The sequence below is a fragment of the Schistocerca gregaria genome, chromosome 8 (assembly GCF_023897955.1).
Source record: "Schistocerca gregaria isolate iqSchGreg1 chromosome 8, iqSchGreg1.2, whole genome shotgun sequence".
NCBI classification, from domain to species: domain Eukaryota; kingdom Metazoa; phylum Arthropoda; class Insecta; order Orthoptera; family Acrididae; genus Schistocerca; species Schistocerca gregaria.
In genome coordinates, this window is record NC_064927.1 from 419,752,418 (window position 1) to 419,776,756 (window position 24,339).

At 45.4% G+C, this 24,339-nt stretch overlaps 1 protein-coding gene and 1 non-coding gene across 4 annotated transcripts in view; both read left to right on the plus strand.

Annotated features, from left to right (window-relative positions):
* The window catches only part of LOC126284569 (TBC1 domain family member 4), a 777,557-nt gene that overhangs the window by 406,537 nt on the left and 346,681 nt on the right, over nucleotides 1-24,339 (plus strand). The gene's annotated exons all lie outside the window — the stretch shown is intronic.
* On the plus strand, nucleotides 12,139-12,213 carry Trnas-cga (transfer RNA serine (anticodon CGA)). The gene has a single exon. It is a non-coding gene; the product is annotated as a tRNA-Ser (tRNA).

The following is a 24,339-nucleotide window of genomic DNA, read 5'->3' on the forward strand; positions in this document are numbered from 1 at the left end:
TTTCATCCCCGGCCAATGACGCCAAACGCTCGTTTCCATTTCCATTACAAGCAGTGTTTCCCAACAGGATAACGCTCGACGACATACCACTGTTGTAAGCCAGTATGCTCCACATAGCGGCGACATGTAGCCTTGGCCTTCTCGATCACCAGATCTGTCTCCAGTGGAGCACATATGGAACATCATCGGACGACAACTCCAGCGTGATCTACAAGCAGCATTAACCATCACTTTATTGACCGACCAAATGGAACATGCTTGTGACTCCACCACAAAAAGTCACTTCCAGCAACTCAATAACACAACGGATGCACGCTTGTTTGCTTGTATTCAATATTCTGGCGGTTACACCGGTTATTACTGCATCATCGTTCCACATTTGCAATGGTTTATCTCGCTGTTACATTAACCTGTGATCTTGTATCGTTTATCACTTAAATATGTTGCCTGCAGTAATGTATTTCCGAAATTTCATTGGTGTACAGTAATTATTTTTTGGTGTTTTTTTTTCCTGTCAGTGCAGCTTTTAAGCTTTTAGAATGCGTTTTGGAGCACAGCGAGCGGTATAAATGTTAAAAATCAGATAAAAACAGTCTCCCTCGCGTTTTCAGATTTTTTATTTGTTACCAACCGGTTTCGGCCCTTTTCCTCGGACCATCTTCAGGCTTTCGACCGCCATCATGGCTGCTGGTGGTGGCAGACGGAGCGAGATCCGTAGAAGTAAGGTTGTCACTGCTGTCGGTCAAAAGTCTGAAGATGGTCTGAAAAAGGGCTGAAAGCGGTTGGTAACAAATTTAAAATTTGAAAACGTGGTCAGCACTGTTCATCTGATTTTCAGTGTAGTTTCTGAATCTAACGGAATCAGAGCTCGGAAATGCTGATTGTGAGAGGAACTGGCGGCCAGTCAAAACTGGGCCGTACTCGGCTGACGCAACAAGTAGGGCACTGCCTGCAAAAGCCACGCGTCTGTGTAGAGTCCCGGTAAGCCAGGCACCTGTGTTCTTGTCCCGGTGGAGAGCAAGTATCCAGTGTTCAGCGCGGCGCGGCTTATACTCTACTAAAGAGTGAAAACACACACACACACTCGTAGATACAGTAGTTTCCAATCTGTTTGTGATTGTAATGAAATACTACGCAACCAGTAGCATAAAAAAATACAATTTCAATAGAAGGTTATACGCATAGCAGTATTTGCGGGTGTTGATAATACGGTGCATACCGTCATGTGGCTCATACCGTCTTTACAAAATTAATATACAGAAGCAAAACGACAAGTGCACTCGTAAATGTTATCATTGGCATTGCTGCTCTCCATAACTTATGTCGTAAATTGTATGAGGGAAAGTTATATTACGTTAAATGACAAGGGACACAGGGAAAGCAGTAGAATACGAGCCCGCTTAAAATTACGTCGATCAGTTTAGAAGTTAAAATATTTCATAAAGCGTTCGGTTGTTTTGTATCTCAAAATCACCAGATGATGTCCTGTTTATCATTACTATTTCTACAATCGTCCCAGAAATTTCCAGCTTCGCAGCACAAGCTTGAAAATTCTAATCAGTGCAAAATCTGAGGAGGGCGATGTATTTACATGTGCTTTTCTGCACCTACATCTACATGGATTATCTGTAATTCACAAATAAATGCCTGTTAGAGGGTTCTTCAAACCACCTTCACACTGATTCTTTACCGTTCCACTCTCTAACAGCGCCCGGGACAAACGAACACTTAAACCTTTCCGTGCGAGTTCTGATTTCTCGTATTTAATTACAATGATTGTTTCTCCGTATGTAGGTGGATGCCGACAAAGTATTTTCGCATTCGGAGCAACGTTGGAGATTGAAATTTCGTGAAAAAACCTCTCCGCACCGAAAATCGCCTTTGTTTTAATGATTGCCACCCTCTTCGCGTATCTCATCCGTGACGCTTTCTCCATTATTTCGCGATGGCACAAAACGAGCTGCCGATGTAAATACAAGCAGTAACCCCGGCTACTACTTTACGTTTCGGAGTGGTTCGTCATTCCTCAATAGCTACAAATTGTAACTAATAGTTATTACCCCACGTCGCCATGACGAAACGAAAAAAAACTACGCAACCATATTGTTACTTTTTTGTATAAAATGCATTTTAAATATCAGCTGTTTATTTGTCCCATTAGTCATCTAGCTGTTTCGGTTATCAACAATCATCGAGGATGTAGGGTACAACAGATCAGTAAAAAAATCCCATATTCCTTGGAAGCTGAACGATATCGAAATTATCCAGTGAAATTGTACAAATACCTGACATAATTCAGCTTAGAATACTGACAATCGTATCTCATGTCAAATAGACAGGCGTTATAGGATGTTTTTCTGTAAGGTCTGTCGGAACCGCGCAACGCTGCGGTCGCAGATTCGAATCCTGCCTAGGACATGGATGTGTGTGATGTCCTTAGGTTAGTTAGGTTTAAGTAGTTCTAACAAGGGAACATCCCCATCGCACCCCCCTCATATTTAGTTATAAGTTGGCACAGTGTATAGGCCTTGAAAAACTGAACACAGATCAATCGAGAAAACAGGAGGAAGTTGTGTGGAACTATAAAAAAAATAAACAAAATATACAAACTGAGTAGTCCATGCGCAAGATAGGCGACATCGAGGTCAGGAGCGCCGTGGTCCCGTGGTTAGCGTGAGCAGCTGCGGAACGAGAGGTCCTTGGTTAAAGTCTTCCCTTGAGTAAGAAGTTTAATTTTTTTTATTTTCAGACAATTATCAAAGTACAGGCACTCACACATAATCAACTTCGGTCTCCAAAATTCCATGACACGTTCAGATTTGCTTGGACATATGCAGGATTTGACGGTCTACACAGGGAAAACTGTGTGACTGTAGAACTGTTGCATTTATTTTTTGCAGTTTATGTCACAAACTCTTACGTTTTTATCACTTTTTGGGAGTGATTATCACATCCACAAGAAAACCTAAATCGGTCAAGGTAGAAGAATCTTTTTACCCATTCGACAAGTGTACAAGTTAGGTGGGTCGACAACATATTCCTGTCATGTGACGCACATACCGTCACCAGTGTCGTATATTATATATCAGACGTGTTTTCCTGTGGAGGAATCAGTTGACCTATGACCTTGCGATCAAATGTTTTCGGTCCCCATTGGAGACACGTCCTTTCGTCTACTAATCGCACGGTTATGCGGTGCGGTGGCAAAAGACAGACACTAAACTTATTACAGTGAACAGAGACGTCAATGAACGAACGGACAGATCATAACTTTGAGAAAATAAAGAAAGTAAACTTTTCACTCGGGGACAGACTTGAACCTAGTACCTCTCATTCCGCAGCTGCTCACGCTAACCACGGGACCACGGCGCTCCTAAACTCCCACTATCCTTGATGTTGCCTACCTTGCACATGGAGTACTCAGTTTGTGTAATTTGCTTTTTTTTTCATAGTTCCACACAACTTCTTCCTGTTTCCTCGTTTGATTTGTGTTCAGTTTTTCAAGGCCTATCCAGTGTGCAACTTATAACTAAATCTGAGGGGGGTGCGATGGGGAGGTTCCCTTGTAAGTGTAAGGGACTGACGACCTCAGATGTTAAGTACCATAGTGCTTAGAGCCTTCCTTTTAAATGTAAGGTCTGTGTGTTAGACACGAGACACGACTGTGAGTATTCTGAGACAAATGGTGTTAGGTGTTTGTACAATTTCAGTGGATAATTTATATACTGTTCAGCTTCAAAGGAATATGGGATGCTTTTAGCTAATCTGTTGTGCCCTGCAACCTGCATGAAGGTTAATAACCGAAAACGGTGGATGAGTAATGGGACAAATAAACAGCTGATGGTTAAAATGCATTTTACGTCTGTTGGACCTCACCTTATGGAGACATTACATATTGCCACTTATTGCCCATTCGTCGCGTGCGATTTGCCCCGGCACGTGGGAGCTGCAGGCAGGTCCTTCACGCTGAGTGTCAAGTTGAAGACTGTACGCGTGGTACCGTCGGTTGCGTCGTTGAAGTACACAGTGAGCTTACCAGCTACGCTGTATTCTAAACGTTGTCGGTTCTCGGAGGTGTGCTCGGTTCCTTGGGGTAACATCGTTGTCGATACCACTCGCGAAGTTGTCTATACCACTCGCCGCTGCGAGTCCAGGCGTGTGGGTTGGGCTACGACGCCACGCGACGCGGTGTCTCTGCGCCGACGAGTGACGTACTTGGAGTTGAGTGGGCGGGGGCAGCGGCTGCGATTGGCCGGCACCAGACGTGCCAACGTGTTGGAGGGGGGCGTCTGGCACCTGGGCTCGGCGGTGCCGCACCTCCACATTCCAGTGGCGAGCAGTGATTAATTGCCACGGCGTGGTATATTCCGCGTGCCAGACTCGCTAAACAAATTTCCTCCACGTTGCAACGTGGAAGAACAAAGTGCTGCGTTGTTGCTGGTCAACTTTCCTAGTGATCTTCCTCATCAGAATAGAAATAGACATTTATCAAGCAGTCTTGCATATATGGCCCTTCCAGTCGTCTCCATATACGCTGCCAGAAGAAAGCAACAGTACACTTGGAAAGACGACATCGATTTTGGTCCGATGACGGGATGTGTTACCGTGGGGATAGTAGATGTGCTGATAATGGTTTCAACGTCGTCCGCCAGAAGATAGCGTGTGATAGTGGAATAGCTACCAGAGCACTGTCTGCGTTAAGAATGCCCACAGGCAGAAGGCTCAGTGTTGTACAAATGTGTGAAGCAAGTGAGTAACCATCCAAGTGAGATAGTTTCAAAGGGATCAGATTGCGCCCTTTCGAGTGGCAGAATGGTCCTTGTGGAAAATTGCCACACAAATAGGACGTGCCGCGTCAGTAGTGCAACGATGGCATCAGTGTCAAGTGCACATTCTCACACGCGTAGACGAGGTTCTGCACGTTCATGCAGCACAGATGCCCGCCAGAACTGTCGTACTGTAAGGGCAGCAGTGGCAAATAGTTTGGCTACCACAGCGTAGAACAGTTGCGAACTGGTTATTAGTAACGGGAATAAGAAAATGGTTCAAATGGCTCTGAGCACTATGGGACTTAACATCTGAGGTCATCGGTCCCCTAGGACTTAGAACTACGTAAACCTAACTAACCTAAGGACATCACACACATCCATGCCCGAGGCAGGATTGGAACCTGTGACCGTAGCGGCCGCGCGGTCCCAGACTGAAGCGCCCATAGCCGCTCGGCCACACCGGCGGGCAGTGGGAATACGGCCGTGCACACGTGTAGTCCCTTTTATCACTCAAGCCACAGCATCCAAGCGGGCAGTTCGACTGGTGAGAGTAGTGGATCATCTGAAACACTGAATGGTGCGCCGTGAACTTGAGCAGATTCTGTTTGCACGCAGGTGATGGTTGTTTGTGTGTACGACGTACTCCTGGCGAGCGCTGTATCCCAGACTGGCCCCACCTCAGGCCTCATGGTCTGGGGTGCTATAAGCTACAGCTCTCGCTCACCTTTGGTGCTTCTGGAGAGGACGCTAACCAGCGCTCAGTACGTGCAGAATGCTGTTAGACCCCTTATTTTTCAACAGGAAGGTAATGTATTGTTCCAACAACATAATGCTCTCCCACACACTGCCCGTGGAACTCAACGTACTCTGCAAGACGTGCAACAAGTTCCCTGGCCAGCACGAAGTCCAGAGTTGGCTCCAATTTAGCACGTGTGGGGTATGATGGGAAGAGACCTCGCCAAACTACTACTCTTACAGAACTACGTGAACAGTATCTACTTATTCCACTTAACATCGCTTCATCTCCAGTTCCAAACACAGCGTGTGTGGATATTGTTGAATGATCAGCAATTTGTTGGCTAGCTTCGTCACAGCAGTGTACCGTAAACTTTGTCTGCCATGCTTAACGTTAATGGTAATTTCTGTTTTTAAGTGGGCCTCACATCCTGTATCGCAGCACCAAGAAGGAGTTGTGCGAAAAAAACTAAAGCTGGTAGGTGTTTTTTTCCATCTGGAAGATGATGTCAATTGAGATTTCGCGCCAGTAACGTAACAGTGGCACTAGTAGCGCCACTGTGAGGGTGCAAATCAGATTTGCTGTAAATACACACTGCAACGGTTCTGAGAGTTTGTAGCCGACGAGATTATACGTGGTGTGTTGGCGTTACTCGAGAATACTTTTAAGGCGACAAAGACGCCATTATCAACACCTCATTGTGTGAACGATGTCGTGTTATAGGGCTGCGAAAAGTTGGATGTTCGTTCTGAGATACTGCAGAAAGACTTGGGAGGAATGTAGCCATTGTACATGCCTTCTTGCAGCGATGGTCACGGGAGTGCATGGTTGCGAAAAGACCGGGCTCTGTACGGCCACATACCACTGTCGAGAGGGAAGACCATCGTGTTCTGCGTATGGCTCTGACGCATCGCACAGCATGTGCAGCAGCAATTTGAGCAGCAGTTGGTATCTCAGTGACACAACAACCTGTTACAAATCGGCAACTTTGAGAACAGCTCCGAGCCAGACCCCCTATAGCGTGAATTCCACTGACCCCAAACCACCTCCATTTGCGACTTCAGTGGTCTTACGCGGAATGTCAGTGGGGAGCAGGATGGAGGTCTGTTGTGTTTCCTGATGAAAACTGGTTCTGTCTCGGTGTCAGTGATGGCTGTTATTGGTTAGGAGGAGGCCAATTGAGGACCTACCCGCAACCTGTCTACATGCTACTGACACTGGACTTACTCCTGGATTTATGGTCTGGAGTGCGATTTCGTATGATAGCAGGAACTCTATCGCGGTTATCTCATTCTTCCGGACTGCAAATTTGTACGTCAGGCTGATGATTCGACATATTGTGCTGCCATTCATGAACAGCATTCTAGGGGGCGTTTTCCAACAGGATAACGCTCGCCCACATACCGCTGTTGTAACCCAACATACGCTGCAGTGTGTCGACATGTTGACTTGGCCTGCTCGATCACCAGATCTTTCAATCGAGCACATGTGGGACATCATCGGATAACTCCAGCGTCATCCATTAACCGTCCCTTATTGACCGACCAAATGCAACAGGCCTGGAACTCCATCCTACAAACTGACTCCCGGCACCTATACAATGTAATGCAAGCAGATTTGCATGCTTGCATTCAGCATTCTGGCGATTACTTCGTTATTAATACGTCAGTATTTCACGGTTGCAATGGCTTATCTCTCGCTTACGTTAACCTGTGATCTTGCAATGGTTAATCACAGAAATATGTTACCAAGACAGATTTATTCTCGAAATTTGAATACTCTACATTATCTTTTGGTGTTGCGATTTTTTTGCCATCAGTGTACGTGGGCGTATATTTTGTTATAATTTCGACGACGAAGTTTTATTCAGACGTATTTGATGCTTACCGACTTTTTTTTCGCCTTGCACTTGAAAATGGCTTTACTGCCCTAATCGCTATATTGAAAGAAATCTTTTTCTTCGATACATACCGGTTGTTTCCCCCAAAAGTCGTCAGGAGCTTTTTAGGTGGTGTTTCGACAAATTTTTCCAATTTCGTTTTTGTACCTGAATTCAGCCCAAACAAATACTCACAGCTCATGCGACTCCGATTGTGGATGGAAATCGCCAGTTTGTTTCCCGTTACAAACAAAATGATTGTTAAAGCGGAATTTTACCTTCCCATTCGACAGAGGGGTCCATATTAGTCTAGTGCGATGTGCGTTTTATCGGTGTGTATAATAGGGACAGTAAAACACGAAGAACAGCCAGTACTGCAGTAGCGACTGAGCAGCGCTGCTTCTGCATGGCGGTAGCACGCAGTGGGAGCCAGGGAGGAGCTGTCCCTGCTGCAGTACTGACTCTTCCTAAGAGTTTTACGGTCCCTCTTACTACACATCGATAAAGCGAAAATTGCACTAGACTAATATGGGTCCACTCAATGGAATGGACACGTAAAATTCCGCTTTAAAAATCACTGTATTTGCAAACAGGCGATTCACGTCCACATAGCGGACTCCAGCTATACAATGAAAAAACGAAATTGCAAAAATTGTCGAAACAGCAGAGAAAAAGCCCGTGACGTCTTTTAGAAGAGAGACCCTGTGTATAAAGTTCCCTGCTATCTTTGGGCTACTCACAGGGACTGCTGTGGGGATTTTGACGCGGTTTTCACTAATAGCTAGACTCATTCATGAGGAATTTTTATGGGCGCAAGATATAAGCTTGAGCCCGCCCGACTTGAGCTGCCGCTATCGGGAGACTGACACAAGCTACCGCTGACTTCCAATGCTGATGTGTACGATCTTCAGCTGATAAGAACAGGTTTTTTTTAGTGTAGAGTTAATGGTTATGAAGCGGAAAGAGGTCTGACAGAAAATGTAGTCGAGCAGACCAGGTGGTGCAGTAGCTCGCATCTGCCATGATTGCCCAAAAATATCACTCCAGACGTCCATCAAATATTGGACCACAACACTCGTGTCTCCTGAGAACTTTGCTGGTGTGCGCTGGGTTGGGTTGTTTTGGGGGAAGAGACCAAACAGCGAGGCCATCGGTCTCATCGGATTAGGGAAGGACGGGGAAGGAAGTCGGCCATGCTCTTTCAAAGGAACCATTCCGGCATTTGCCTGGAGTGATTTAGAGAAATCACGGAAAACCTAAATCAGGATGGCCGGGCGTGGGATTGAGCCTTCGTCCTCCCGAATGCGAGTCCAGTGTGCAAACCACTGCGCCACCTCGCTCGGTGGTGTGCGCTGCTTAAATTGTTTGTCATATGAAGGTGACGATATACAGTTAATTAACGTTTTTCTCTGAATTTTGATCATAACTCTACGCAGCGGCCAAAAAACAAAATTACCGCCAAAGCAGGAAAGTTATACAGCCATAGATATTTGATAGCACTCTTGTGAAGCTGGGGCAGGATGCTAAGAGACAGTTTTGGTGAAATACTGTCGGCCATAATCGGTTATTTAGCTTCCAAACTCATTGACTAATTTTAGTATTTCATTTCCTAATGTAATTCCGTCAGCATCACCAGACCTAATAACCTTTCACTCCCTGTATACTATCGCTGCTATCTGCAGATCTGTAAAGCTCACACTAATCCACATCCACAAATACTTCCTCATTAATGCGAGCTGCCATGATTTCTTTTTGTAGGTACTACGTGCTTGCGTTACCCTGTTGCACTCCACCCAGCTGTCGTACTTGAAATACCACGGCACGGCGTTTTGAATTACCGGCAATAAACGTCACCAGTGCTGTCTCTATTTCTGGGAGCCACACAACAGTGTGTCATCGTGTCTGGCGAGACACTCAACATTGTCTTCCGTGAGCGCGTACCGGCTTTTCTAACGATAGCTTTTTAATTTCTACGCAAGTCTTTGTGTTCCTGCGTGGCACTGACGTAATCCTGACGAGGGTCATCGTTAGTAGCAACTCCTAACAGGGAATACCAAGTGCTTCATGTTATAACAGACAGGGAGAAAGCAAACAAACAAAAACAACGAACCACCGATTCCTGATGTTTCCTTAGCCACGCACGCAGATTCCCGACTCTGTCACGTGGAATACGGGTATCGGAAAATACGCATACGGTTGTTTATTTGGTTGACTGTTTTCGGTCGTGAGCGTTTCCTTGTGCCTATCAGTCATATGTACAGTGCTTAAAACCATCTCCTTACTATACTTTCCCAATAGACGTCCCTGGTGAATTTATTTTGCATGAAATTTGTTAAACAACAGACGCTGTTTTTTCATGATCTGCACTCTTACAAGGAAAGTTTATGCAGCGGAAAGCACAGTTTACGCAATGGCGTATTACCGTCATTCATTTCTCCATGGCTCGCTAGGAAACCTCTGTTTTTCCTTCCCCTACTGTTTTTCACATTAAAAGACAATTTGCCACTGCCGTACGTCAAAACTGGCAGTATCTACTCATTGTAAATGTACCTTTCCTGACACGTCTGAAGGACTCTTTCGAAAGCTGCATTTAATCTACCAAAAGCATCCACATAATTTTTACGCTTCTGTTTATTTCTTTAGCTGTTCATGTAGTCCTTCTCGTAAATTAGTTGCAATAGTTCACAGCCTGTATCTGGTTCTTTTCAATACGTTAAGTTTTAATTGTTAAGGCCACATTAAAATTGATTTTCAAGTCACCAGATCTCGTTTCACACTTGCTCTATAAAGTTCCTCCATTTATTGTTGAAGTTCATCTGTGATAGAGGCAAATCGTACTACATCATCCCAAAAACAAAAAAAGTTCATATATGTTCCAATATCACGTATTACTGCTTTCTTTCTCCAGTTTAAGAATCCTAAAACTTTCTCTGTATTACACGGACAGTTTGAGTGATAAAGAATTTCCTTGTAACGTTCTATTTGAGTTCTGAATTTTCTACTGTCTTCGTTGAGGTATGATGTGAGTTCTAGCACTGACGCATACATTATTTATTTCACTGAATATCTTGACTAGTATCTTGTTTATCGACGGCTGTTTGTTAGTTCTGATTTACTTGAAACTGCCTTAAAAGTTTTCTAAAAACGTGTTAAAGGGGTAATTCATATTCATTGTCTTGTCATATAATTTCTCGCCCCCTCGGAGGGACAACGACCTTGCCGCAGTGGATACACCGGTTTCCGTCATATCACCGGAGTTAAGCGATGTCGGGCCTGGCCGGCAGTTGGATGGGTGGCCATCCTGGCCGCCATGCTCCGCTGCCATTTTTCGGAGTGCACTCAGCCTCGTGTTGCCAGTTGAGGAGCTACTCGGCCGCATAGTAGCGGCTCTAGTCAGAGAAAACCATCACAACGTTTGGGAGAACGGTGTGCTAACCACACGCCCCTCCTATCCGCATCCTCATCTGAGGATGACACGGTGGTCGGATGGTGCCGATGGGCCACTTGTGGCGTGAAGACGGACTGCTTCTTTTTTCGGAGGGACAAGGAAAGCGATAAATGGATGAGGAAACACAATGGAGCATTGACGTAATTTTGCCCGTAGTGGGAATGGAATGGAGATGCGTGGTACATCAGCCAGTCGAATGGAGGAGTCGGTGAAGCGAGGAAGTTGGTTGCTGGATCCTGGAACATAATAAAAGACCGCGACGACCAGCTGAGGCTCGTGATTGCTTACAGCTGGGGACTGTAATAATGTTGTTGTTGTTGTTGTTGTTGATGATGATGATGATGATGATGATGATGATGATGAATGGCGCTGACACAGCGTCAGTTCCGAAACGCACATAAAGTTGTAATAAGCGAACGATGCATCATGTAAAAGATGTAAAAGACTTGAAAAGTTAGCAGTGCATAACCCGCACTTTCCAGCCCCCCCCCCCCCCCCCCCCGGTCTCTCTCTCTCTCTCTCTCTCTCTCTCTCTCTCTCTCTCTCTGACAGGTCGTTGACGCGAGCGTCATCTGATTTTTTCAGATGCGCTCTGTACTGCGGGTATCGTTTACTAGAGTGCGGGTTTATGAATAATTCAAAACGTCTGCCCCGTAATTTCGTGAGCTACGGTGGGGAAATGTAACTGCTCAAGCCCCTAGTCTCGATCTTAAAAAGTCCACATTTGAGTTATAAAAAAAATCAAGCTGTTGCCCAGACTTTCAACCTGGTGGTCACTGTCCTCGTAGGCAGGACGGAGGGTTTAGACGCTTGCGCCTTTTATGTCTTCTCTTTTCACTGCCACCTCGTTCTGGGTCTTTCTGCGTCCTTTCTTCGTCGTGGCTGATAAAGCATGACTTGACAAGAGATTCTTTCTACACTCACTCTTTGCACGTCCTTTTCTCGTAATGTTTTATTTTCTTCCATATTTTCATTAATACTGCAAGTATCTAGCCGATTATTAATGCCCTCGTTTCTTATGTGGTCTTCCCTGGTGTGCTATAAAATTCTCGTTACAAACTTCTAGAACTTGTGGAGGGGCCTGAGTAGAATTGGAACCCGAGTAGAATTGGAACCCATGTCCGAAAACCTGCCGTTTCCGTGCTGCCGCCATTTGAAAACATGTTGGTAAAGTGACCACTTTTAAACTACTTCCTGGCAGATTAAAACTGTGTGCCGGACCAAGACTCGAACTCGGGACCTTTGCCTTTCGCGGGCAAGTGCTCTACTGGCGGAAGTAAAGCTGTGAGGACGGGGCGTGAGTCGTGGTTGGGTAGCTCAGTTGGTAGAGCACTTGCCCGCGAAAGGCAAAGGTCCCGAGTTCGAATCTCGGTCCGGCACACAGTTTTAATCTGCCAGGAAGTTTCATATCAGCGCACACTCCGCTGCAGAGTGAAAATCTCATTCTGGACTTTTAAACTACTTTATTGTGCGTGACCTAGTATATCACTAGTTTTATAATTCCACTGATTAATAACCAATGAAACAAAAAGATTCTCTTCAATGTAACGCAGTACAGCCTCTTCCAGTTCGGGTGTGCGGCGTTTCCTTGAAGCGCCACAGTCACGACTGCTCACAGTGAAGGCGCCCTTTCTCAAAAGCGTTGCGTAGTTGTGGCGAAAAGGGTATGCGATGCAGTCGGACGTTGTGAAGAAAGATCTTGTCAGAGGGTACGAGCAGTTCTTCCATTACCGAGGGCTTCGCCGTACAGAAGGATCATGTCGGTGTATTTCGCAAGTGTGTACTCCATCATGTTGCTCTAACACTCACAGACACATGAATGACGCTCGAGCCAGGCCAGAGGGATAGGATACCATAGGCGTCAAATGACGTCAGTCGATCCGACGTCGTCAGTCCCGCACCATGACTGCCCTGTTGAATACTTTTTGCCGATGATACAAGTATAGCTATAACACCCAACAGACAAGAATTAACTGGTGAAATTGTAAACGATGTTTTTCAGAAAATCATTAAGTGGTTCTCTGCCAATGGGCTCTCATTAAACTTCGACAAAACACAGTATATACAGTTCCACACAGTAAATAGAATGACACCATTGATAAATATAGACTTCGATCAGAAATCGGTAGCTGAGGTAGAATATTCAAATTTTCTAGGTATATGCATTGATGAGGGGTTGAACTGGAAAAAACACACTGAGGGTCTGCTGAAACGTTTGAGTCCAGCTACTGATGCTATAAGGGTCATTGCAAATTTTGGCGATATACATCTGAGTAAATTAGCTTATCACGCCTATTTTCATTCTCTGCTTTCCTATGGCATCATATTCTGGGGTAACTCATCATTGAGTAAAAGAGTGTTCATTGCACAAAAGCGTGTAATTAGAATAATTGCTAGAGCTCATCCAAGATCATCCTGCAGACTCTTTATTTAAAGAGCTAGGGATCTTCACTGTAGCCTCACAATATATATATTCACTTATGAAATTTGTTATTAACAATCCGAAAGAATTCTAAAGTAATAGCAGTGTACATGGCTACAACACTAGCAGAAAGGATGAACTTCACTACTCAAGGTTAAATCTAACTGTGGCTCAGAAAGGGGTAAATTATGCTGCCACAAAAGACTTTGGTCACTTACCTAATAGCATCAAAAGTCTGACAGATAGCCATACAGCATTTAAAAGGAAATTAAAAGTATTTCTTAATGGCAACTCCTTCTAATCATTAGATGAATTTTTGGGTATAATAAGTGGGTAATTTCCCCAACCCCACAAAAAAAATATTAAGTGTCATGTAATATTTTGTGTAATGTAATATCTTGTATGGACACCTTTTATTAACCTGACACGTTCCACATCATTACGAAATGTCGTATTCATGATCTATGGAACAAGTACTAATCTAATCTAAAATACCACCTAGCAAACATGTTTTCAAACTAATGTAGCACGAAAACTGTACGTTTCCGGACAACGGTTCCAATCCAAAATATTGTGTACTCAATCTCTCTTAAAGTGCCAGAAGTTAGTAAAGGGAATTTTGCAGCACCCTGTATATATATATATATCTCCCGAACACACTTCCATTCAGCAATAAAGATGTAGCCATTATTTTGTCAAATTTTAATTTTGTGTCCTTCCGTATTTTGTTTTGTTGTGTGTTGCGTATCTGTTCAAATGGCTCTGGGCACAATGGGACTTAACTTCTGAGGTCATCAGTCCCCTAGAACTTAGAACTTCTTAAATCTAACTAACCTAAGTACATTACACACATCCACGCCCGAGGCAGGATTCGAACCTCCTACCGTAGCGGTCGCGCGGTTCCAGACTGTAGCGCCTAGAACCGCTCGGTCACCCCGGCCGGCTTGCTTATCTGTCCGCATATTGATTGATATTTATTAATCTTATTTTCTGTGTTCTTGTCGATATACTTCATATCACGTTCTGAAAAAGTAAAGCTAAAGACCGGTTGAAGTGGGGTATTATCTGTTTTTCTTTTTGCACGGGTGGGCTAATTCCCATGATGAATCATTATTTTAGTTCTATTTATTGATACATTAAGCTTATATTTTCTTTTCCCAATTTATACACTCTTTTTTGTAGGTCTATCTGCGTACGAAACGATATTAACACATTTATTTCTTGTTTCTATGACCCTAATGCCCGGATTTAACTCCTGTCTGCAGATATTAATCAAATCATTTCCTGCGGGCATCCTTGGAGGAATGGTTAGTGTTCAGGAAATGACAGAAATCATCAATCGAAGCTAAAAGTCTAGTAAATACGGGCTCCAAAATCAATACATTAAGAGCTATGAGCACTTGTCCATCTTCGCTGCTGTGAAACACACCTCTTCCACGGGAAAAAAAGTGGTCACAACCTTTAAGATATGCACTTTACAGCCCATGTTTAGCAGGCAGTTTATCCTTGTTTTCGTCAGTACTATCTCCTCCTAAAATATGGAAAGCACAGAGCTTGCAGTAGAAGGGATTTCCTTCACCGTATCGACGATGAAGCAGTGTTCATAGCTCTTAAAGTTGCGCGTTTTAGAGCCCATTTTCACTGTAACATACCTTTTTGCTCAGAATGATCGGTCCTCCCATATCCTGGATACTGAACATTCCTGTAGACACGTTAAATAAGATTAGTGACAGACCACAATCTTTTTGAAGCCCTTATTGATAGCGATTTCTTCAGTTTTATTATTGTCAACTTCTATTATTATTTTTTGTTCTTGTATAAGCTTTTTATCGCTTCAATAAGATGTATAGGACGTACAGATTTAGTCATTATATACCACCGTTTCCTTCTGCTTACTTTCAAAAGATGAAAATTGTGGGTGTCTCTATAGTGGTTTCTCGTAGTTTGTCTAAAATTCTTATTGTGGTAAAAGTTTAATCATTTCATTAACAGCCTTTCCAGACTTCACTTTGTCCATCTAATAGCACAGTCTCTGTTACGGTTTTTATACGGCTATAAATTATTTCTGTAAATACCTTATAGGCAGACTTTCGGAGACAGTGTTCTAAAGCTTTCACCTTCGTTTCTTTGGCTTTTAGAAAAGACTGGTATCACGCCTGAAATTTTCCAAATGTTCAATGTATTACACCAGTGAACACATTCATTTTTCTTCCATTACGATCCTAATTACGAGTTCCAGTACAGTTTTTTTTCCCTGGTCCTTTTGTGTTTATTTCACTCTCTTTCCTAATAATTCCCAACTTGCGTTGCACACTGGGTAACATTTAGTTTGCCGGCCGCGGTGGTCTCGCGGTTCTAGGCGCGCAGTCCGGAACCGTGCGACTGCTACGGTCGCAGGTTCGAATCCTGCCTCGGGCATGGATGTGTGTGCTGTCCTTAGGTTAGTTAGGTTTAAGTAGTTCTAAGTTCTAGGGGACTAATGACCACAGCAGTTGAGTCCCATAGTGCTCAGAGCCATTTTGAACATTTAGTTTTTTTTATGCTTTCTGCCTTACTGCTACAACAAAAAACTGGTAATAAAGACTGATGGCGAACTTCGTTTTGAAAGTTCTATTTAGCTTACCAAGAGCACTCCAGGTCATTTTTACATTATTTATTTCCTTTGCTGTCTATCCAGTCTTAGTAGGCAGAAGGTATTATTAGTAATACATTCTATTAGTATTTGTTTTCCAGACTTAGAAAATCTAAAACCTAACGCCTAGGTTTTAGCACGATTTTAGGCGAAAGAAAGTGTTTTCAGACTTAAGCCAAAGCACTATTTTTGGGATTGTGCGATAGCAGAGGTGAAATTTGGTGCAATGGTTGGTGGTGAATGCCCCTTATTATCTGTAAATGGCTTAAGGTTATCAGTCCCATGCACCCAAACTCGCAGATGTGAAAGTTGGTTTCCCCCTAAGCTTGTGATGAAAGCAGAAGCAACGAAGCGTTAGTACTGATGTGTCGTGTGTTGCATATCAGCCGTGACACTTACAACAGTGACATTAATTCCACTAGTACAAACGTTTTGTATCGTCACTCTCGACGTGCAAGATTCTGAGCGCATCCTCTGGTTAATTACAGCGCTCGTGCCATGCCGTAGAGACCCCTGAAGTGTCGTTCATACAAATAGTTGGACGATCATTAATAGAATTCCAGGAGCGTGGTTGAAGGCTAGTAAAAATGCTACAAATGAATTTGAATTGTTCCTTTTGTTCGTAATGGAGTACCATTGCTCTGTAGCGGAAATTCGGCATGAAATGAAATGCTTGTCTGTAACAAACCAGAGCAGTCTCCAGATACAGTCCTGCACCCGACAGAAGATCAATGCTTCCGACAGAGATTTCACCTATTGTGAATGTTCGCGTCCGCTCTACTGCCCGCCGGTTGTGGTTGTTTTATTATTAGACGCAGACAGCGCTGCGTGCGACACTGATATACGGAAGAGCTGAAATTTCAAACCTAGATAAATTTTATCTTTGTCGGTCGCGCTGTGCGGGGCCGTATTTTGCGCAACAAATCAACTACACTGCAACTGTAATCTCATGCGTGTTATGTTTCTACTGCTCCATGTGATATAGGTTCATAGTCGTTTTAGAACGTTTATATCCTACGGGCTCTGGTATTATGTCACCTATCCTTAATGTACGTGGACGTAAAAGCGTGGAAATAAGCTTCAAATAGCTGTCGAAAGAATTATGTAACTATATTCAGTAGTTGGTGACCCACAGCTTGCGGACATTTATCGAACCCATGTTGGACCAACGGCAGTTGCTCTAGAAATAATTACTGCTACTAATTTCGATTGTTTCTAGCCACCATCAGGCACTTGGTTACAAACGTAAATAGGCGTTCGTAAAAATACAAGGATCAAAATTTGTACACCTTACAGTATCTTCTAAAGAACTAAAACGACTTAAACAATTAATGTGTACTTGTGGATGTTTACATCATGATCCAATTCGTTCTGCATACTGCCAAAAACTGGAACTCGACTACTGAACTCAATGTATTACAATTTAAACATTGTTCAGACTATCCATACAGTTATACATTGCGTCCAACCTTTCAACAGTTGAAAAATGCCACGTTCGAACCACGACTGACAGCTCACAAACAACTGTACTTCGACATAATTATAAGTTAGAGACCGCTATCAATCGAAGGTACTAAAGTGTCACACTAGCGTAATTTCTCTGCTTGTAAAGACGCATATTTTACAAGTATAGATTAGGAATATAATTATATTACCCTTATCACTAGTGATCAAATTAATTGTTGTGTTAATATCTGCGCATAGTTGCTGTCAACAAAACCTAACACCATGTAGTACGTCATGAATGCAAAGTTCATGTGTGCTCTTACGTTCTTCTGTATGAAATAACCGTTGGCCTCTTCTTTAGCTGTCGGTTCTCTGCACAAAAAATTGCAGTACGTGCTTCATGTACTGATCAGAAGTAATGATCCGCTCGTAAAACGTCGGTCCAGTGATTCGTGTTGCACTAACTGCACACCACGCCCAGTTTTCACATCGTGCAGAAGCTCTTGATGAACCTTATAAGGCGGCGATTGTTTTACTAGCTCATCTACGGCGATAAATTCAGTAATGTCTCATCAGAAAAAAGAGCATTTCAGACTGGCATCTCCATCATGCGCAGAATGCAGTACCGACGGTGAAGAGCCATGTCTCAATTAACCAGTCGATGAACGGCCGTTATCTTTTGACTTTTCATTTTCTTACTTTGTTAACAGCTCCGTGATCGGGCTCTGCTGAGAGCATTTCCTCTGACGGGAAAAAAATCGCAACATCGAAACATAGTTACTATGGAGTTACGAAATTTCGGGAATACGTTTGTCTAGGGAACATAATTAAGTAATTTAGATTAGAAGATCACAGCATGAGCTAAGCGCGAAGTAAGTTGTTGCAAACGTGAAAAGCTAGTGCACTAACAACCGGTGCGACCGTCAGATTATTGAGTTGTTCACGTGACAGATGTCAGTTTGCGAGATGGAGTGCTATACTTGTTGCACTTGATCCAGCAGTACAGGGACGGTTAATGGTGTATGAGAATCTACATCTACAACATCATGGATACTCTGCCAATCACATTTAAGTGCCTGGCAGAGAGTTCATCGAACCACCTTCACAATTCTCTATTATTCCAATCTCCTATAGTGCACGGAAACAACAAACACCTATATCTTTCTGTACGAGCTCTGACTTCCCTTACTCTATCATGGTGATCCTTTCTCCCTATGTAGGTCGGCGTCAACGAAATATTTACGCATTCTGAGGAGAAAATTGGCGATTGGAATTTCGTGAGAAGATTCCATCGTAATGAACGCCTTTTTTTAATGTTGTCCAGCCCAAATCCTGTAACATTTCTGTGACACTCTCTCCCATATTTCGCGATAATACAAAACATGCTGCCCTCCTTTAAACTTTTTCGATATACTCCGTCAGTCCTATCTGGTAAGGATCCCCCACTGACAAGCGTAGTGTAGGCAGTTTCCTTAGTAGATCTGTTACATTTTGTAAGTGTCCTGCCAGTAAAATGTAGTCTTTGGTTAGCCTTCCCCACAGCATTTTCTGTGTTCCTTCTAATTTAAGTTGTTTGTAATTGTAATATTTAGCTGAATTTACGGCTTTTAGATTAGACTTATTTATCGTGTAACCGAAGTTTAACTGATTCCTTATAGTACTCACGGGAATGACCTCACACTTTTCTTTATTTACGGTCAACTACCAATTTTCGCACCATTCAGACATCTTTTCTAAATCGTTATGCAATTTGTTTTTATCTTCTTATGACTTTATTAGTCGCTAAACGACAACATCATCTGCAAACAACCTAAGATGGCTGCTCAGATTGTCTCCCAAATCATTCAATCATATACACTCCTGGAAATGGAAAAAAGAACACATTGACACCGGTGTGTCACACCCACCATACTTGCTCCGGACACTGCGAGAGGGCTGTACAAGCAATGATCACACGCACGGCACAGCGGACACACCAGGAACCGCGGTGTTGGCCGTCGAATGGCGCTAGCTGCGCAGCATTTGTGCACCGCCGCCGTCAGTGTCAGCCAGTTTGCCGTGGCATAAGGAGCTCCATCGCAGTCTTTAACACTGGTAGCATGCCGCGACAGCGTGGACGTGACGGACTTTGAGCGAGGGCGTATAGTGGGCATGCGGGAGGCCGGGTGGACGTACCGCCGAATTGCTCAACACGTGGGGCGTGAGGTCTCCACAGTACATCGATGCCGGGTCGGCGGAAGGTGCACGTGCCCGTCGACCTGGGACCGGACCGCAGCGACGCACGGATGCACGCAAAGACCGTAGGATCCTACGCAGTGCCGTAGGGGACCGCACCGCCACTTCCCAGCAAATTAGAGACACTGTTGCTCCTGGGGTATCGGCGAGGACCATGCGCAACCGTCTCCATTAAGCTGGGCTACGGTCCCGCACACCGTTAGGCCGTCTTCCGCTCACGCCCCAACATCGTGCAGCCCGCCTCCAGTGGTGTCGCGACAGGCGTGAATGGAGGGACGAATGGAGACGTGTCGTCTTCAGCGATGAGAGTCGCTTCTGCCTTGGTGCCAATGATGGTCGTATGCGTGTTTGACGCCGTGCAGGTGAGCGCCACAATCAGGACTGCATAAGACCGAGGCACACAGGGCCAACACCCGGCATCATGGTGTGGGGAGCGATCTCCTACACTGGCCGTACACCTCTGGTGATCGTCGAGGGGACACTGAATAGGGCACGGTACATCCAAACCGTCATCGAACCCATCGTTCTACCATTCCTAGACCGGCAAGGGAACTTGGTGTTCCAACAGGACAATGCACGTCCGCATGTATCCCGTGCCACCCAACGTGCTCTAGAAGGTGTAAGTCAACTACCCTGGCCAGCAAGATCACCGGATCTGTCCCCCATTGAGCATGTTTGGGACTGGATGAAGCGTTGTCTCACGCGGTCTGCACGTCCAGCACGAGCGCTGGTCCAACTGAGGCGCCAGGTGGAAATGGCATGGCAAGCCGTTCCACAGGACTTCATCCAGCATCTCTACGATCGTCTCCATGGGAGAATAGCAGCCTGCATTGCTGCGAAAGGTGGATATACACTGTACTAGTGCCGACATTGTGCATGCTCTGTTGCCTGTGTCTATGTGCATCTCACATGGAAGTCTGCGCTAAATTTCGAGATTCTATAAAAGATCGCCTGCTACGGACCGGGCGACCTCCCAGTCGACCACAGGTGAAAGGTCAACCTCAATGTGAACAGCAACTGGGTTGGACACTGGTAAGGACCGATCGGAGGACTCGGACGTGCTGGACGTCCGTTGGATTACCAGGGCCGTCCCACAACAGTAGTGCCCATCCATTGCAAAATGGTTCAAATGGCTGTGAGCGCTATGGGACTTAACATCTGTGGTCATCAGTCCCCTAGATGGTTCAAATCGCTCTGAGCACTATGGGACTTAACATCTGTGGTCATCATCCCCTAGATGGTTCAAATGGCTCTGAGCACTATGGGGCTTAACATCTATGGTCAGCAGTCCCCTAGAACTTAGAACTACTTAAACCTAACTAACCTAAGAACGTCACACAACACCCAGCCATCACGAGGCAGAGACCCCGCGGGGAATCGAACCCGGGCGTGGGAAACGAAAACGGTACCGCACGACCACGAGTTGCGGACCTATCCACTGCAGCGTCAAGCTGTGTAACCGAAGCCATCACAGCCTGAAGCTGAGAGCGAAGTGTCACCAACTCGTCTCGCATCCGCACACAACAATCACAGTCCATGTACATACTAAGACCGTGGAAAACTAAACTATGCAGATAAACGGGCGATCGGCACGTGCTGCGCAACTCTACTGTAGACCCTGACGAAAACGCAGGAACTTAATGCGCAGAGATTCAAAAACGTAACTACCAAAGCCCTCAGTTAAACTAAATAATTCGCGTCTGATTAGGAACTTGTATTACGTCACAAAATCGGTTTACTTTCGGACGCAAACGAAAACGCGATAACTGTGGCAATTGGATATTAACTAAACACGCAGAAACTCTCGAAACTAAACTATTAAACCACAGAGATGATATATTAAAATTCGTTCCCGGTTAGGAACTCGTAAAAGTCACAAAATCGCTTACTTCCCTGTTGCTGCTCGTGTCTCGTCCGGCTTCGGCTTCTGCTGCTTCCTGACTGCGAAAGACACTGGAGTTGTCGTCCGATGATGTCTCATATGTGCTCGATGGGAGACAGATCTGGTGATCGAGCGGGCCAAGGGAACAAGGCGACACTCTGCAGAGCATGCTGCATTACAAAAACAGTATTTGGGCGAGCTTCATGCTTTTGGGAATCATCGCCTGGCATGCTGTTCATGAATGGCAGCACAACAGGTCGAATCACCACACTGACGTACAAATTCGTAGTCAGGGTGCGTGGGATAACCACGAGAGTGCTCCTGCTGTCATAAGAAATCGCCTTCCAGACCGTAACTCCAGGTGTAGGTCCAGTTTGTCTAGCACGAAGACAGATTGGTTGCAGGCTCTGGACTGGCACCCTTCTAACACACACGGCCATTACCGGCACCGAGTCAACTTTTATCAGAAAACACGGCAGATGTCCACCCTGGCCTCCAATGAGCTCTCGCTTGAGACCACAGAAGTCTCAAATGGCCGTTGTTTGGCGCCTCTGGAATGCACGTTAGAGGGAGCATGGCTCGGAGCTGTCCTTGAAGTAACCTCTTTCTAACACTGCTGCTCAAATTGCTGCTGCAGATCGAGTACGATGCGCCGGAACCATACGCCGAACACGATGGTTTTCCCACTCGGTAGTGCTACGTGGCCATCCGGAGCCCGATCTTCTTGCGACCGTACATTCCCGTGACCACAACTGCCTGGAGTCGTGTACAGTAGCTACATTCCTGCCAAGCCTTTCTGCAGTATCGCAGAAGGAACATCCAACTTGTCGTAGACATAGTACACGACCTGGTTTAAAGTTAGTGCGATGTTGATAATAGTGTCTGTGTTGCGTTAGAAGTGTTCTTCATCACCATCATAATCATCTCACCAGGTGTAACCAACGCTCATGAGTGGTACAGCGTGTATTTGAAGCGAACCTGATTAGCGTCCTCATGGTGGTGCTACTAATGCCACTCTTACGCGACTCGCGCAAAATTTGAATACACATCATCATTCAGATGTAGAAACACGCCTGGCGACTTTTGTTTGTGTCGCCCAACTCTTGGTTGGAGTTGCGATCAGTTTTTTTCGTCAGTGTATGTTATATCATTTTATCTAGCCCGTGCTTAAGTATAGTATTTGACAACTTCCAGAATGAGATTTTCACTCTGCAGCGGAATGTGCGCTGATATGAAACTTCCTGACAAAAAATTGTTCAAATGGTTCTGAGCACTATGGGACATCTGAGGTGATCAGTCCACTAGAACTTAGAACTACTTAAACCTAAGTAACCTAAGGACATCACACACATCCATGCCCGAGGCAGGATTCGAACCTCCGACCGCAGCGGTCGTGCGGTTCCAGACTGAAACGCCTAGAACCGCTCGGCAACTCCGGCTGGCAAACTTCCTGACGGTTTAAAACTGTGTGCCGGACCGAGACTCGAACTCGGGACTTTGCCAGATAGGTACTGGCAGATTTGAAGCTCTGAGGACGGGTCGTTAGTCATGCTTCGGTAGCTCAGTTGGTAGAGGAGTTGCCCGCAAAAGGCAAAGTCCCGAGTTCGAGTCTCGGTTCGGCATAAAGTTTTAATCTGTCAGGAAGTTTCATTTGACAACATGTTCACCCGGGATATCAAACGGGCCCAGTAGCGTGGTTCTGTCTCAGCTAGTGCGAGACACGTGGGAGAACGCAGACAGCTACGTGTCGGGCGGCAGTGGTCGCTTTAAGGCAGGCAGGCAGGCAGGCAGGCAGGCAGGCTCGCATGGTGTATTAGTGGGGGAAGCCAGGCAGCGGCGCTGGTCGCTGGGCTTCGGCGCCTCCCGTCCGGCCGCCGCGACGCCACCTGTGCGTGTGGCAGTGGCTGTAGTGGCGACGAAGACTGCAGCCGCTGGCAGGTAGCCGGTAGCAGGCAGCCGCAGCATGGCGGTCCACACACAGCCTCCCGTCAGGTTGGGAGGCCGGGTGGTGCGCTTCCGCGTCCCGCAGGAGCCTCGCCGCCTCCGGAAGTGTGTCTCGGTGAGTGGCTGCCTGCCTCTGCCGGCTTCTTCTCTCCCCTGTCGTCCCCTGTCGCGTCGCGTCGCGTCACGTCACGTCACGTCACGTCACGTCACGTCACGTCACGTCACGTGACTCGAGTTCCCTACATCCTGCGGAGGGGGTTGTTGGGATATGGAAAACGACATTGGATGTACGAGGGTCCCTCCAAAAGAAGTGCACACTATTTTTGTAAAAATACAGTCTTCATTCTGCATGTCTGAAAGTTTTGCAATGTGTAGATACATCCTTCCCGATTGTTTTCAAACTTAGTTCAACCTGTTCCCGTGAGTGTCGCCGTCACAGCATGTGTTAAAGATGGCTGCTACACTTGACGTTCGTCAGAAGCAACGTGCTGTAATAGAATTCCTGTGCTATGAAAACGAGCCGGCCGGAGTGGCCGAGCGGTTCTAGGCGCTACAGTCGCAGGTTCGAATCTTGCTTCTGCCATGGATGTGTGTGATGTCCATAAGTTAGTTAGGTTTAAGTAGTTGTAAGTTCTAGGGGACTGATGACCACAGATATTAAGTTCCATAGTGCTCAGAGCCATTTGAACTATTTGTGGAAACGAGACAGTGAGAAACATCCGCAATAGGTTGAAAGAGGTGTGTGGAGATGCTGCTGTCGATCGCAGTACAGTTATTCGGTGCGCAAGCAGGTTACGTGATGAAAGCGGACATGGCAATATTGAGCATTGTGCTCGCAGCGGCAGGCCTCGTTTGCGCACACTCCAGACAATGTGCAGAGAGTTAACGAATTGGTGACTGTTGACAGACGCATGACAGTGAACGAATTGTCACGCTACGTTGGGAT